Source organism: Ciconia boyciana, chromosome 26 (assembly GCF_034638445.1).
Source record: "Ciconia boyciana chromosome 26, ASM3463844v1, whole genome shotgun sequence".
In the NCBI taxonomy this organism is placed as follows: domain Eukaryota; kingdom Metazoa; phylum Chordata; class Aves; order Ciconiiformes; family Ciconiidae; genus Ciconia; species Ciconia boyciana.
In genome coordinates this window covers 3,488,286-3,500,556 of record NC_132959.1, presented here as the reverse complement: position 1 = coordinate 3,500,556, position 12,271 = coordinate 3,488,286, and the positions used below count along the sequence as shown (strand labels likewise).

Sequence of the window (12,271 nt, the reverse complement as noted above, 5' to 3'; positions counted from 1 at the left end):
GTAGATGTCTCCAATGAGCTTATCAGTTTTTGGTCCCTTTACTACCAGTGGCAAGAAACAGGAATGACTCACACAGCAGTAGACTCCTGTCCCAGCATGAGCTGACTCACCTTCAAGAGGTGCCCCTTGCGCTCCACCACTGTACTGCTCAGGCACTGATCTCCAAGGTTTGGATGCTGAAATTCAAGCAGATGTATCCCATTCCCTGGAGCAACATGTCCCAGGATTGCTGACTGCTCACGTCCTTTCTGTGGAGTCTCAGGAACAGTCCTACGGATATGGGGTCCCCATTGACCCCATAACCAGGGCTTAATTTGCCCTCCATGACCCGCTCGGATGAGCTTCCCCAATCACACACCCCATATTTGTGCATACACCTCATTTTCTCAAGACAGGCTAAAAACTAAGGAGAAAATATAACAACCAGAAAGTTCAACTAAAAGTACTGCAAAACCTTTCTTAGATGGTGCAGCTGAAAATAGAGTTGCTCGCACACACAGGCTGCTCATGCTTTTAAAAAATCTTAACTGCCTTGAATGTATTTGTATTTATAGCTGAGAAAACACTGCTTCCCTTGCCGAAAGCCTGTGTAAATGCAACCGTTTGCTCAGTACATGTGATGGAGAAGCGTGAACCCACCAGGTGGCTGTAGCGTTGCCAGCACGTAGAGTTCATTCAACCCTCCGCATTCCTCCTGGGATTTCTGCAAGCGGGCAAGATGCAGAGCTGAGCAGCAGCAAAGACGGGCAGGTTGTATCCAACCCTACAGGGGACAGCACTCAAAACAGAGAAGAGCCCAGAGGTGGACTTTCAAATCCAGGGAAAAGCCAGCCTGAGGCACAGAGGTGGTTGGAAACTCATTCGTGAGGCCAGATCTCCTCTGGTTTTAGGCTGAAGTCAAGCTGATGACTGCAGCTGATCTCTGGATACAGATCTGTATCATACTGCCAGCACAAAGAGGCCAAATTTTCAGATCTGCAGATGAAAATTATGATTAGAGCTGAGACCATGCTCATCCGAGTGCTCTGATGTTTGTAGGTAAGTGCTAGTTCTTTCAGTGTTATTGCTGTTGTCATTTTATCAGCTTGCTGCAATCTGCTTTTTTTCTATATTTGACTGTTTATAATTAGCCCACTGGGTTTGCTATTCTCTCGGTTTCTTTATCTGTTTCCTGACAGTTTTGGAGATGGCTCCATTTTAAATATATACTGTGCTTTAAGCAAAGAAATTCTTCTCCAGCTCTCTTTGAAACTCAGCACTCTGGGGAGAGTGCCAGTAGACAAGCTTTCGACTCAAAGAATATGTGTAATAAGGGACAATTAGGTGGCAGCAAACATTTAATTATCAAATGTATTGGTGCTTCTCATACACTGCCTGAAGTTAAGCAGGTGCCTTATACACAGGATCCTTCAAGTATCAAATGTGAAAAATGTTTCAGAGCAAAACCAAATGAGCTGATGAATACATTTAGGCTATAAATTACACAGAGGTTTTTAGCAAAAGCCTGGAACAGGCTTCACGTTGCATTAGCATCTGCAGGGGGACAGCTTCATAGGTTAACACGGGAGACTGCACACCCTGTCCTGTCATAGAGAGGACCAGCTCCTGCCTGTACTGTGTTTGGGAAATGTACCAGTTAGATGCCACTGACCTCAAGATACCAGTGTCCTGCTCGTACCAGTGGGGTTGCCCAAACCCACTTCACTTCAATGGAGCGGATTAGCTGAGGCTGAAGCCACCAGAGGTGTCTTGCCTTGACCTGGTCATCAGTGCCGCTTGCTGTCTCTCACTAGGCAGCAGAAAACACACCAATTCCTGAGACCCCTAAACTTGTCTCAGCTGTAAAAAGCCACAGGCGCTCTTGTCAGTCTTTACTGATGAAGGGACACACTCCCTTCAGCTTGATGTGTAGGATAGGATCAAACCTGGTGGAGAAGCTCTGAGCAAATCTCCTGCAATCCTTTCAATGCCAGTGGGAAAGCAGGCTTGCTTAGGTGCTGTTCATCTGTTGGACATTCCCCTGAACTGTCTGACCCTCTCCGCTGATGGGAGAAATCCCAGCACCTGGATGGAGAGAAGCAAGCCTTCACCATCACGTGCCACAGATCCACCCCATGTTTTTCAGAGACAAGGCTGACGTTGCTCCCAGGGACAAGCCACGAATGAAAACTGATGTATTCCAGGAAAACAAAGACATGTTCCTAGATACAAAGCAGGAAACTGATTTACAAAACTCCTTGCAGCTCCATTACATGCCAAGTCTTGTACACCTCACCACCAGAGAGAAGGGTCAGGCAGACCCCTTGGAGAGGGGCCACAGCACCACCTTGTCCTTGTCCCTCACCAGCCTGGTCACAGAACAGCTTCTGAGCCTGCAATACTGAAGGCAAGCAGGGTTCTTCCTGAAAGCTTTACCAAGCGCTAGGTAGGAATACACTCTGCCAAAAAAAGGGGGCTTCTCCCGTTCTCCGCCCTCTGTTCTCCCACTCAGCTCTGTTACTCCAGACTCTACCAGAAATGACCATCTGCACTTGGGCCAGTCCAGCTTTCTGAAACATTTGAAAGAAAAAAAGGGTTGATAAACAGACTGAGAGCTGTTAAGGTTACTTCTTAAAACAATTTCCCATACATTTTGTAGTTCATCTAGGATCTTCTGTTCTTGCATCTTGCAAGGAACAGCACATCCCCTGGACAGAGGGACAGGCATTACACTTGCACACCCAGCCTCATAAATCTACACTGGCTCCCAGCGCTTCGTACTTTAGTAGCTCTGTGTCCCTTTCTGCACTTTCTTTTTCCAGTCTCAGGATGGAGATGTACTTCTTGTGCTCCAGCCCAAGCAAATGGTCTCCTCACTCCTTGCAAAACAGTCCCCATGCCTGGGAACCCCAGCTATTTTGACCCATCCCCCTCTCTGATTCTGCCTTCTTCATCATTTCAGGCACAAAACCTGGCCTGCGTGTCCCAACACGGGTGGCATGTAACAGGAGGGAGAGTGTCAGGGAATGCCTGGTGTGTGCCACCTCCCTGGAGCTCTCCTGCTGCTCTTTCATAGATGTCAAAGCTGAAGGCCTCTTTCCAATATCAGGTCTCCTGCGCATTGCGAGACAGCAAATCAAATCACATCCAGATCTTGTGTCATGTGGAGGCAGAGAGAGAGGGGGTTTTTTTCCACTAAGTGTCAACCTGAGCTTTAAAAACACCACCGTGGTGGGGAACACTCACTTACCTCTCTTCTGATGGAGCATGGCTGCTGCTTCCAACGCCTGATCTACCCTTCAACTTTCCAAACCTCCTTCCCAGGCAGCTTCTCTTCACCCACCTCCTAGGAAAAAAACAAACACAAGCCACTGCCTCACAGGTGGTCTCAAACCTTGCTTTTCAGACCCAGGTCCAAGTTGTCTGAGGCACTAAGGCCAAAACGGACTCCTGTTCCCGTGGTGCTCCCCTTGGTGCTGTGCACGCAGCAAGGTCTCTCCTCTGCCTGCTTTCTGCTCATTCAGATACACACAGTTCCCAGAGATCAAAATCCGTTGGAGACGGTGCACAAGGGACACTTGCTTGTGGCTGGAGAGCGCAGCTAAAGCAAACGTTAATTCCACTTACAGGATGAAATTGGCAGGAGAGCAACTGAATTTTCCATCCAGCTCTAAAGTGCTCTCAAAGTGATCTAATTTATCACTGCGGCAGCAGCAGCAGCCATTCAAATGCTCTCCCAGCTCCCCGGCTTTGCAATCAGGTGATAAGATGACTTCATGTTAGCAGATGGGTCCAAGTTCTTTGTCTGTCTCCAGTTCTCGGGTTCTCACCAGATCTTGCGGTTGCAGTTGGCCCTTTCAGCCCTCTGCTGCGCTGGTACACCGTGGGTGGCTCTGACAGGCATAGACTCTGGGCTTCATGGTTCAAACCACCACGCCTGCTTAGAGGAGACTTCTGTCTGCCCAGGGCATGTGGCTGTGGGTTTGGTCTTCAAGGAGAAAACAGCACTGATAGGTTGTGGTGGACTGTGCTTCTTTTCCTGTGCCCTGGTGAGAGAGGAACAGAGAGGAGCAAGAGATCTGCCTCTTTCCTTAAAGCAATAAAGATTCATATGTAGAGTCCCTGTCTCAGTCCCTGGGAGCAGACAAATGTCAAACTAGGAGAGCTGCATCTGTCCATGATGTGCCATACACTGCATATGGAAGAGCAGAGACTTCAGGGCACCTGTGGATACAACCAGCCAAGGAGGGGGCATGTGAGGTGGGAAGAGGGGATGTAGAAGTGTAGGATGGGGGGGGCGGGCAGACAAGGACTGAGTGAGGAAGAGGGAGGAGGCTTTGAACACTGAAGGCTGGGCTTTTTTGTGAATAGTGCATGGACCAAACATCTCAGTCTTTGTCCCTGGAACTCTGCTGATGTCGCTCGCACGCCCTTCAGTGGGAGCAACTGTTCACTAAGTCTAGCTTGAAGTGGGATTTAGCTTGTATAATTTTAAGTGTGGTTCAGCTGATCAGATGGATGTGTCTGACTACCAAGTGAGATGGCTCAACAGGTCCCGCTGACTGACACCCAGCACCCTTGGATATACCTTCATTTAGCCATGCAGAGCTAGATTCAGTTGCTGAAACATCAGCAGCTAGCCTCACTCCAAGTGCCTAAGAGTACCTGAGACATCCCCACCACGACAGCAGCTGGAGGTGTGAGCTGCACCGCTCTTTCTGCTTCTGCCAGACTCCTGCTACCCAATTTACACTGCAAGCTCAGAAGAAACACGCAGCCAATAGACAGGACAGGATAGTCCCTCTCACGCTCACAGGGGACACCAGCAAAATGTACCCACCACGTCCACATAACCTCAGTGCTCTCTGAGCTATGGAGTGAGGATGTGCTGGAAATCCAGTGCATAATTTCCAGCTTTCATCTTGAGTTTGCTCATTTTTACCCATATTTCTGCTTACATCTTTTGCGAAGGCAAATAAATGCCAAAAAAAATGGAGAGACGGATGAGCATTTGGGAGCAGAAACCACCAAAGCGTTAATGTCTGTCTTAGGAAAAAGGCGACTGGAAGAGATACAGAGGGATGATGAGATGCATGCAGACCAAGGGACACATGGCTCTGACTGGAGTCACTGGGGACGGGGTACCTCATCAACCCTCCCCATCCTCTGAACAACCTCCAACATACACACACAGTTTCTTACTCAGAAGTAAGCCTGAGCGTGGTCAAAATAACAGCATCCCTGCAGCCCAAGCGGCAACTGGCTTTTCCTGAGCATTGAACTCAGAAAAAGGATGAGACACAGAGACTACAGCCCTCTGGAGAAGTCTTGAGAAGAACCAACCAATGCTTCTGCCAGAAGTTACAGCAGAGATGAAGCTCCAGCACAGCCATGCTGCTCACACACAGACCACTGAAAACCAGCGTAAGTTTAACCATTGGATCATACCCTCTATGCAGAGCCCAAGACCGAATGCTGTGTGCCATCACTATCTTCCTAACTAGCAGGTAGGACATGTGGCTACCAGCATGGGGCTCACACAACCTAACATCAATCATCAACAGAGCAGACGTGCACATCTGGCCCCGGTGCTGGGGTCCCTTCATTGTATTGCACTTCACCTTGGGATGGCAGGATTCAATGCCTCCTGCGTATCTCTGTTGACTGTCACAGATGTTCAGGGCACAGATGGGGATGCCTCTTCAGTGGACGACTGTGAGCGGAGACATAAACCCACTCTTTCTGTGTGCTCCATCACCTTGAGCTGTGTGCACAACACCTGCAAGTCATCTATGAGAAGATAAGCCTAACTCCATCATCAGCCAGAGCTTTAGCACAATTATGAGCTGTTTAAGCCTCAGGTTCAGGCTTCAGTAATGGCTTTTGAGGGAAATAACGGTATATAACAACATGACTAATGATGCACTGCACTTAGCATATGCAAAGGACCTCATTTTGGGTAGCTACCTACAGCACCTTTTGGCAATGAGAACCTGTGTGACTGGGTATCTTCTACTAAGAGGACAGTATGTCTCTTATTTGTGTCCCAAAAGTTTTAATTTAGCCTACCTCAGAAGAGACCCAAAGGAAGGAGAACATTTTGCTGCCTTCAGGAAACCAAGTACGACCTTTTTGCACTGGTATGAGACATAAGCTCGGTGTGTGGGCGGTTCTGCATTTACCAAAGGCCAGGCATGATGATAAAACACCTGAGAACAGGCCGTGCACTTGGAGAGAGATGTCTTTTAGAGCAGTTTCTGACACGCGTGTAACTCCCTCAAACAGCATCTTGTGCCCTCTGGACACATGGGCCAAAACTCCCAGTCTAATTTCTCCTCTGACAAGAAACAGATAGAGAGGGAGACACTGCTGTGATAAATCACTGCTTCAGTGAGGTCTCTGTCACTGCCACACATGATGTCCTCATAAGCAAACTAAAGGAACAAGATCCAGCCAAAGGCAACACCATTTTATGAGGTCTTCCGGATGCTTGTAACAAGGTTAACCTGCCAGGATAAGTTCAGTGGCATCAGCTCTGCTCTTCCATCAAGATCCGTGACACGAACCGCAGCTGCTCCACAAAGATTAACAGAAATATAAGAAATATGGCATCTCCCTCAGGAATGCAAGAAGTAGCTCTGCTGCAAGACACCAGCAAAACATCCAGAGACAATGACCAGAGGCTTCTAATTATCCTAGTCTATAATAATCAATTGAAATGAGGAAGTACGAATGCAATATGAAAACAAAGGGATGTATTGAGGGGGATTTACCAGGACATCTTCCCCAGCTGTGGACAGGGACAACAGGGGAAAGTCTTCTCCCAGATGAACCATGCCTAGGAAAGGAGCAGGGAAGGAGTCCAGCCTCCAGTGGGAAGAGGGGCAGGGGTGGACCAGGCTGGTGTTACTCACTTGTGACTCAGCCACACTGACAATACAAACAAAAAAAACCCCAAAACCAAAAAACTAAAAAACCCCCACATGGCAAAAGCTGTGAGCAAAAAGCAAAGAAAAAGGGGGAGTTGTGGCGGTCTTGTTTGGAGAACCGAGGAGACGGTCTTCAGGGGACCAAAACCAACCACGAAGAAGATGAGAAGCTTGAATTTGTTTAGATGTCAGCCCCACAGCAGGGCCGGTGAAATGGCCATAAAGCTGTATTTCTATGATATGAACTAATTAAAACCCAACACAGAAGTGCTAGTGCTAAGGCAGTTTCCCTATTTCAGAGCCCCGTAGCAGACAGAGACCGCACAGATGCCTTCTGAAGGCCACAAGCACCATATTGACATTGCACAGCCATGGCACGGGGTGCTTACAGCTGACACAAGGAAACTGGAGGAACACACACATAGCAATGATAAAAGGAGCGTGCTACTCACCCCCATGTGAGGTCAGCTCGAAGTTATGGTGCACAATTCAAATAAGTAACTGTGACACCACAGGAGAATGCTGGAAGGTGGAGGAGACAGCCAGGCAGGACCACTTTCTGTGTGTCCCATTTCTTGCGCTCTTCTCTGGGGAGTGGGGAGGAGGAGAGAAAGATGAAGCTTTATTCAACACATCTTGAAAGTTTTCACAAAGGGAATCCTGTATTTGAACAGCTGTGGTCAAACAAAAGTGTGGGCTGGGCTCAGAAGTAACGCGTGGAAATACAGAACTGAGAAACACTGACCTTTGCTGGGTCCAGTGCTGCTCTTCGTCTTCTGCTTCCTCAAGCTGTTTTCTGTATTGCAGTAGCTGGGTGAGAGCTGCATGGACAGTATCTTCTCTGCACTGGCAGTTTCCAAATCTCTACTTCCTGCTAAATGGCATCATCAGTGCTTTCTTCATCTTACAGTTCTTCAATTTTTTCCTCTCGTTTTTGCCTCTTGTCACACCCAGTGTTGCTGTTGCCCATCCCCTTCAAACACCCATCTAGATTATGAGCGAAGGCAAAGATTTCCTGCTCAGCAGCAGGAGGTGGGAAGAGCACCCCAAGAACTGAGGGCTGGCCCTGGGTAGCAGGGAGAGGATGGCAATTACTGTACTCTTAGGCAGAAAGAAGGTGGGCCAGGCCAGGACGGTGCCAGATGGCTGGGGCATATTTTAGCAGCGATGCATTCCTCATTCTCATCCGTGCACCGTTCACAGCAAGAGCAAGGCATAACGAAACCCCACATGAAAGACCGTAAGAGTAGCTATGCTGGTGCAGAGGAAGATGACATCTCCCGCCATGGCTTCTGCACCTCTCACAGGGAAGAGGAGTAAGCCATCCCCACACCACCATCCCAAGACCTGCAACAACCCATCTCCCGCAGGGTGGGTGCAGCTGCCGCCCCCCTCCCACAGCCTGGAGGGGTGATTCCACCCTTGCACCCCCGGACGGGGCTTCGGAAGGGGCTGGGGGGGGAAGTCCAGCCTCCACCTCTTACTGCTGCTCTGCTACCCACCATGCCATCTCTTCTCTTTCTGCCCCCATGCTCATTTTACTGGGCGCTTTCCCAAGTTTCTCACTCCCCCCGCCACCTCCTTTGCCAGGTTCACCCAGTTTCCACCATCCTCTTCTGCAGTCTCCCTGCTCCTCCCACGCTCTCATGTGCATTTCTTCCTCTCTCCTATTGCCATCTTTCCTCAGACCCCATGTCTGTCCACACTCCCCTCCTCCTGCAGACAGAGAGATGCCACGCCACATCCCTCCTGAGATCTTCCCCCAGATGCTCACCCCCATGGGACACATACCAGCCTTTCTCTGTGCAGAAGCAGGGGAAAGCTGAGGAAAGGGGGTCCCTTACCCTCTTGCTAGCACATCTCTCCACCGACCACTCCTCCTTCAGCTCTGTGGCTGAGATGGTCACTGCCAGAGACCCCTGACAATTGGAAGACATGAGTGTTGGAGCAGAAGCCAGGCTGTGCCTTCCCTCAGGCACAAAGGTGGGACACAGAGACAAGGAACAAGGCTTTTTTTGCAGTAATGATGTGTGGGAGAGATGCGGTGAGAGGGGAGCTGGAGTGTGAGAGCTCAGAACTAGAGATTTCACTGAGGTCCTCCACTAGAAATGTATTCATCTCATGGTGATTCCTCATTTATAATTACACTGAGACCTAGCAGTTCACTGGGCTTACAGTAGTATTGCTGGTGCTCCAGTTGCTCAGTCATGTGATGCTCAGGCAAGTGCCTTACAGAAATTCATCAAATCACACTAAAGCTTTTAGCATTCAAGACTGCAATTTCAACAAGAAAAGAGAATACGCGGTGGATGTCGAAGGACAACTACGCTATCATCAGAGATGAGCCGTGGAGCGTACAGCCTTTGTGAAGTTTTCCCACATGGTGCAGATGAGACTGGATTTATTGTGGACCTTCGCTGCCCTAAGCCTTGTACAATGGCTTCATCCATCCAGACTAAATAAAACAGGTGCAGCTTGCCCTGGCTTTGATGGGGAAAGAGGGAGGTCCCCCTCTTTATTCTGGAAAAATAATGACGTAAGACTGCCAAGGTCCTGGAACAGAGACACCATGCCACAGTTTACACACTAAATACGATATGAGCTAATGTAGAGATTGCCTTCCTGACCTCGCTGACCACACAACACTGACTTCAAATGTCCTCACGTGTGTAAGAGGGTGCAATCATGCCTTCTATATACACCATCACACACCATTTTTCAGCAACGCCCCAATGTACAAACCCATTTTCTCCCTTTATCAACTTGCAATATTGAGGTGAAGTAGGCTCCTTGAGCCCAGGTGCAGGGTTTGGGGCACCCCCAGGTGAGGCTGGTCAGGGCCATTAAGGCCTGTTGGTGCCCTCAGGGCCCTTGCACAGACACGTGCTTTTCAAAAAGGATGGTCGCACAGAAATGCTGCTCAAAGGAAGGCAACAGCAAACATGCATGTCCCTTCTACATATGGCTAATATTTTTCTGCATTGTTATATCTTTTTTTGCAATGTATTGTGAAAGCATAGCTCATCAAACACTTTACATGTAGACAATTTTCAAAAATCCTGTCTGGCATTCACTGTAATGAAAGGCAGGATGTATCTGCTTAAACCTATTGAAACATTTAATCACAGATTGGCTCGTCTGAGAAACAGTATGCAAACTGGAGATGTTCAGATATCTACGCCTGTGTCTATGACAGGACTGAAACTGAGGCTGGGTGTGCACCCTTCATTTTGCCCCTATGTTTGTAATTTTAAACCCAGACAATTTTCATCCCTGTTCTGGGGCTGGCTACATAATCCAGACCTAGAGAAGCTTCCCAAGTCACTCTTAAATGAGGCATTTATCATGGTTCATCTGAAGCAGTTATTTTAGAGACACACCCCAGGGAGTGATTCAATTGGCTGTTTATAGATGCTTAAAATACAGCCACCTGCATTTCATCCAGGCACCCAAAGCTCCCTTTACTGTCAGTGGAGGTAATGGGTGCAGGTCATGTCATCCTAAAGTAGGCAGCTAAAATAGCTTAAATGAATCTTAAATGAACTCCATTCCCAGATGTAATTTAAAGATGCAAAAAGATAGCACATGTATTGCTTCCTTTAGATATGTTCTCCTGATAGATTCCCCTCCTTGTTAAATGTCTGAATCATATTTTGAGCCTGAAATTGCTTAAAATCTTTCATCCCTGAGTCTTAGTACATCTCTGCCTGTAATATTAAATATTCCTCCACTCACATTCTTTGCTAGGTACATAAATAGTGCATGCAGTCAAGTAACTTCCCAGCCTTCCCCTTGCATTGCCTCCTTTCCTTGTCATGCTAAATCCTACAGAGGCAACAGTGCCTGGAAGCTGTTCTTCTAATATGACGTTTCTTAGCTTTTTATTTGTTTGCTTTGGAAAAGTCAACATTGGACATGTAAAAGAAGGAGCTCTGGTCTCCACTACTTGGAAATTTTGCTAGCTACTAGCATTTGAATTGATTGGCCACCAAAAGGAAAAACCTGCCCCAAACCTCACAGCATAGAAGCAGAAGGCCAGAGAACATCTTTTTTTGTGCAAGAAAAGGATTTGCTAGAGGATACGAAGCAGGGGACTTCTTGCACAAGCACAGCTCTACCCTCTAAGCAAGCGTAAAGTCTTCTGTCCCGTCTTGCCTCACCATCTCCAGGCACGTCATATGCCTATCAGTCTGGTGACGCTATAAGATTTTATGGTCTCTGCCCTTGGCTTGGTCTGGGTCAGCACTTTAAATTTCAACTCCAATGCATGTCCATTCAGAGACAAATCATGCTGTTTATTTATGACACCTGGAAACAGGTGGACTGTTCCTGTTCAAAGTTCTAAATGGCTTTGGTTTTTGCCTTTTTTTTTTCCCCCTCCAGGAGGATTACCACAGAGCAATGCTTTCTGTAAGTTTTGATCCACACCAAAAAATTATCTGAATGGAAACCATCGTGCAGCTTTGGAGGAAGCAGACCCTGAGGTCGCTGCAAGATTAGCGATCTCAAGTCATCCTACCAGCCTGAGAAAAGCTGCCTGCCTCCAAAGTGTGGTCCAGCTCCTGCAGCGTTAGGAAATAGCAGCCCACAGCCCAGATGCAAACCTAACTTTGTGCCTTTAAAAAGCATGTGCAAAGAGGGATCAGACTCGAGGAATGCGGAAGGGTTTGGAGAAGAGACAGCAAGATGTCAGACCTTCTGAGAAGCAGGTTGCCATGGAGACTGGCTCATTTAACCCAATAAGGGTCAGGCAACCCTTCATGTTCAAGCTAATTTAATTAAAGAGGTGGGAAGAATGAGCAAAATAAATTGGCACAGACTTCACTTCAGGATGCTGTTCCTCAGGCTGGGCGGGATTCATGATGCCAGACTTTGGTTGGGCATCTCAAGCATCACAGGGCCATTTGTAACCAAAGCCAGCCCCCCTGGACAGGAACAAATTGGCGAGGAAGGACCAGATGCAGAGGACACCCAGGGGGTGGGGGGAGATGGCATTTGCAGTGCCTCTCCTCCCTCCACCAGGCTGCCACAGGCACATCTCGCCCAGCATGAGGGAGCTTCCAGCCACACTAGATGCTCTTCTCAATGGGGTCCTTGCCTGAGCCAGTGGTAATGTGGCTTTATCTCCCTTCTGAATTTGAAATGTGGGTAAAGCAATGCTGGCAAGGTAATTATTCCTCACTGTCAAACACTGCTCTTGGTTTGCTGTCTGCAGACAGCTGGAGAGTGATGAATCCCTTTGTGTTTGCAGCAGCCTTGGATTTGCTCCAGGAAAAGGTGCAAACAGGCAGGGAAGTTTTGCATTAACATGCCCCATCGGCATAGATTTCGCTGTTACTGCATCTAAGCCGGAGAAAGGGGCT

At 48.1% G+C, this 12,271-nt stretch overlaps 1 long non-coding RNA gene across 1 annotated transcript; it reads right to left on the bottom strand.

Moving 5' to 3' along the window:
* Window positions 1–1,480: 1,480 nt before the first annotated feature.
* Window positions 1,481–3,988, bottom strand: LOC140644175 (uncharacterized). Its single transcript, XR_012039748.1, has 3 exons — window positions 3,810–3,988; window positions 3,230–3,325; window positions 1,481–2,549 (listed from the first exon to the last, which is right to left on the bottom strand). It is a non-coding gene; the product is annotated as an uncharacterized lncRNA (long non-coding RNA).
* Between the last annotated feature and the right edge of the window lie 8,283 nt (window positions 3,989–12,271).